At 36.7% G+C, this 4,971-nt stretch overlaps 1 protein-coding gene across 1 annotated transcript in view; it reads left to right on the top strand.

The window, feature by feature from the left end:
• Positions 1-4,821: 4,821 nt before the first annotated feature.
• Positions 4,822-4,971, top strand: part of LOC135225671 (alpha-N-acetylgalactosaminidase-like) — a 33,836-nt gene continuing 33,686 nt past the window's right edge. Inside the window, exon 1 of the mRNA XM_064265017.1 lies at positions 4,822-4,971. This exon is cut by the window's right edge and continues 2 nt beyond it. The gene's annotated coding sequence lies outside the window, so the exon portion shown is untranslated.

The raw sequence follows: 4,971 nt of genomic DNA, 5'->3' as shown, positions 1-4,971 counted from the left end.
AGAATGCTACTTTTCATCTCTACTTGTGGGAGTACTGTTGCCACTGGTAGAGAACGAGGATGTTTCTAGGTAAGGAGAGAAACTAATGTAATATATTCTCTATGAAAAGAATACCAAGTTCATATAAAAGCATGTTATATGGATATTCTTACACTAAAGTATAGTTGTCTATTGCTTTACCTTCTTGAGAAGGCTTTCTTTCAGTATCTAGCTCAGACATCTTCAGTGAGATAAGGGAATCTGAGTGAGCCTATATAACGAAGCCTAAATGCAATGAGCTGTCATCTTGGCAAAGAAGCTACGATGCCTTCAATGTGCATGCCCAAGTTAGTTTTTCCACCTCAACACCATTTGCCCACCAACTGATTTTACAATATGCCCAATATGCCGTGGGAACCAGGACTACACATTGAAAGATCACATGTTTTCATAGCTTCATAGTGTTCCTTAGTAGTATCTATGATAGTGGATTTTCCAGCACCGACTTGGTATGTTTCAATTCCAGGTCACAGTGTAGGGTTGAACCTATCACATCCCTTTACCTTTGCTATGTGGCGGGATTTATATTATCACTGGAGTTATGAAGCAGGCATTTTCTCAACTGGAATTAGGTAGCTGATAGCACATCCTCTCCAGAACATTGAAAACTGTCACAAAGTGGGGGGCTTTCAAGGAGATTTGTCTTGCGGAAGAGAAAGTTAAAGCACAATTTCTTGCCTTGCCTGTGTTGTATGAATGGTATTGTCACTAATAGGTAAGTAAGATATTGCTAGATCGGAGAAGGATACTTGGAATTCTGGGAATATTCATCCAAGCTGTCACCTTGGTTAAGAAGCCAAGATCCCTTCAAGGTATGTGAAGAATTTTGTTTTTCCATAATCTAATTATTTGCACAGTAGTGTCCTTTGTGATATGTCATTCAAAGCAGGTCAATGCATTCACAGAAACAGGTTTTTTTTAATAACAATAGAGGTGTATTTCCCTGTTCTGGAAGCCGTGGCAATGGTATAAGTTTCAATCCCATTCTGAGTGATTTAGAATGGGGTTGGACCTTGGTGCAGATCACAACATAAGTCTAAGTCATTCATGGCACAGGAGAAAATTTTATCTAACTTGGAGACTGTATATTCAATTGCAACCAATCTGATAACTGACTGGGTGGCTAGCCTGGATTTTGGCATAATGAATGGCCTAGACTGAGGGCAAGTATATTAGATTCTGTGGACTTGAAGCCAAATTTGCCACTGGAAGGTACTAGTATTTCTACTGTAATGATCAACTAGTTTGTCAAGCAGATCCCTTTCTGGATGGATGGAGGAGTTGGCAACATAGTGCATAAGAAATAAAGATTTCATGTTTTGGATTTTTAATTGCACTTCAAGTATTTGCTAATTCTATAGTTCCTGTAGCAAGTTAGTCATGCAAATTTCCTTGAGAACTGTATAAAGGAGAAAAGTGCAAGATTCTGCTCTAACGGCTCCAGCCCCACAAATGTAGGTAGCACAAGATTGAGAGAAACAATGATTGCAAGAGGGTCAGGTGAGCCAGGTGATTTTGAACAATTTGCAAGGAGTATCTTTTGGTATTGTCAATGCTAACCATAATCCTCTTATATGATAAATAGCTGAACAGTTTTGAATTCCATTCCTGCATGATAGTATCCACCTCCTGGTTTCAGAGTGAACAGTAACAAGATTTTCCTCAAGACAATGTCTCAAGCTGGTAGTGGTAAGCAGCAAAGGTGTGGTCTTGCCAGTTATATATTCCTAGAGAAATCATGGGATGTCAAAGTTTTGTTACCTAGAGGGATGACTTTAAACTTTAATTGTACTGTTGTAGATTCCATAATCTTTCATCATTAACTGTACCTTTATGTAAATGGTGAGAACACTGGATATAGTAAAATAAGATCTAAAGGATGATAGTGTGAGAAGAAAGATAATGCTCAGTTGAGAGGCTCTCAGGCTTCATGTTTCTGGCACATATCCTTATCTTCATTAATGGGGCTTTACTTTCATATAGTTGGCGCAATCTAACGATCAGCCATCAAAACTTGGAAAAGGATGTGTTGAAAAGGCTGCAGATACTCTTCAAATGAATGATGAAAAGAATGAGGTTATCTAACCATGTCTAGTGGTCAGAAACAACCATGAAGGTGTCTGCACCCTATTTTCAAGAGTTTTATTACACAGAGTGATTAATAACTCCTAACTTCAGCTGGAAGTTGGACCAATGAGTACTTCGTTAGATGAATTAATAGAAAGTACATATGTGTTAAGACCTGTAAGATTTGGTGTGTTGGTTTATCTGTGCAGAGTATTTACTTTCTTTTAACCTAGGTATGCATACTTCACATAATGTAGCTTACGTTATCTTGAATTTAATTGTGTAGGAATACCTTTTTTTACATGAATAATTCATAATCTCATATATGTGAACTTCGACACCTGCTTTTTTGATGAATTTTGAAGTGCTTGCTTAATATGTGAACCAAATGGAGTCACCATCCATCCTTTTGTTTCAAGGTCCACCTAAATTCTTCTTTAAAGAAATGCTTCTTTAGTGTTATTAACCTGTGATTTTCTGCTTTTTTTCTGGTTATCAGAGTACAGCACTGTATCTATCTTTAATCTACAAAAGTAAGCTGTTCTTTTATTGAGCAGAGTTGAACATTCCTTTGGGAACTGTACAGTATACAGTGAGTTTTCTGCAGACTTCGTGGTATAAGCTGCATTTGATAAACCTGACAGTGTCTGTAGTGCATTTACCTCCTTTTAAATTTGGAGCTCCATTTTGTTTACCTAGATTATGAGTTTTCTCAGATTTCAAACAAGAATTTGGGTTACAAAATCATTGGTTACTGTCATACAAAATATACTGCTGAAGCTGATTTCATATCTTTATCCAACAAAGGTTTTTATATTAGCAGTAGCTATGTCATTACTAAGCATGTCCCTCTTTTTGCCCCCTATTTATTCCCATTACTCTGAAATTGCTTGTAAAGCTTGTCTATTAGAATTCTCTCTCATTTAGCCAAAGCATTCTTTGTGGTCATATAATTCAACTTTTTTTTCAAATGATACGCTCTATAACTATTGCTCCTCTCTCACAGTCTGTGCATCCATCTAAAGTGCTCCACTTTCCTTCTTTAGCTTGTTAAAAAATTTACAGCTGTTAGGCAAGATGCATGTAGGGTCACTTCCACTTGCATTAACCGTCATTTCATTTACTTCTCAAAATCTAAGGTCACACATTCAGAGCAAAGCGCCTCAGCAGCGTGGTTGGTATGGTATTAGCGTCCCACCTCGGTGGTCGCGGGTTCGATTCTCGGCCATTCCATTGAGGAGTGAGAGATGTGTATTTGTGGTGATAGAAGTTCACTCTCGATGTGGTTCGGAAGTCACGTAAAGCCAATGGTCCCGTTGCTGAATAACCACTGGTTCCATGCAACGTAAAAGCACCATACAAACAAACATTCAGTGCAATAGACATACTATATGTTTGACCATCTCCCCCTACAATTGTCTTCACCACCATTATTATGACCACCCTTGAAGCCTTGCCCATGTAGTGCAGGAAGAAAGCTAATGCAATAGTCCTCAGTGACACCAGGAATATTCTATGGTACCTGCGAGAATCTTGCACCTGTTCATATCCTGACTGTCTTTTTCAGCCTCTAAAGAGGGTGACCTGGACACCAAAATATCCAAAAGTTTTATTAAAGTGAATTCATCATAACAGTTATTTAAATTAATTTTGCAATGCCAAAATTTCTTACAAATTATCAGCTCCACTGAAGTCTTTGATGTTTGTTTTAATTGATTCATTATTATTTAGAAATTGCGATTGTAATTTTAATATAGTAGTTGATGGCAGTATATAGGTCACTTGAACTGAATTGACTAAGATCTAGCAAGACACTACATGTTGTCTTGACAGTCGACTCTACCTCTAGACAAGTTATACTATTCTATAACATGTACACAATGAATCTGTGTTAACATTGCTAAAGATTTGGAGGTTGTTTGATCAATTCTTTCCTTTAAGAGAAATTACAAATCAAAGTTCTTGCTGTTAAAGTTTATATAAAGTAAAACCTTTTGTGTTACTACTTATGAAAAGCTGGATTATCCTGACAGCAGAGTATGAGTAACTCTTTTAAGTAGTCTGTAGTTTGCTTGGTTATTGTGGGTCTACTAGGTTGGTCACTGAAATTCTGAAAGTGCAAGTCTCTTTCCTGATGTAGATCGTTCACAGTTTATGGAACTTTAGCCCTAGACACTTACTGTGTGACCAGCCAAATAAAATAACTCTTGGTATGGTTAAACTGCTTAATAATATGTTTCTCTACAGAACTAGTTATAATGTTAGCAGAACCATGAAAAATAAGGTTTGAAAGAATTTGCCAGCAAAACCAAGTTATAAGAGATAGTTCAAATGCTGGCTAACTTTATGATTATCTTATCGTCTACTTTCATTTTGCTGACACTTCATTCCTTTTGTTACAGTCATGTTTATTTTTTACTGTCCTTAAGATAAAAGGAACAATATACAGTTGATAATGGATATTTTATCTTTTGCTTGGCAACTGCTCATACATAGATATTCACTGTGGGAAACTGGTCATCTGTTCTTTGGATACCCTTACTCTAAATTGTAGGCAAGTTCAGTGTAGGATAATCGTTTTAATTATTACAGCTGCATTGTCATTTCATAAGGCTTTTGTCATTGTATAAATATAAAATTAAGTATTATGGTTTTGTCTTTGTAGATCTGTAGTGGTAGTCTTAATGCTTCCATTTTGTTGATCACTTTGGTTTGAAATTTTTAATAAACAATTGTCACTCTCCGATTTCTCACACGTCACTCATGTAAACTGGTACAAAGTAGCTCCTGACAATCTATATTACTGTAGTCATCTCTCAAAATTCTGTTCATATTACTCTGAGACTGCTGCTTTTGCAGGTTGTC

Source organism: Macrobrachium nipponense, chromosome 13, assembly GCF_015104395.2.
Source record: "Macrobrachium nipponense isolate FS-2020 chromosome 13, ASM1510439v2, whole genome shotgun sequence".
Lineage (NCBI taxonomy): Eukaryota > Metazoa > Arthropoda > Malacostraca > Decapoda > Palaemonidae > Macrobrachium > Macrobrachium nipponense.
Note: the sequence above shows the minus strand (reverse complement) of the source record. Positions and strands in the feature narration are given on the sequence as shown.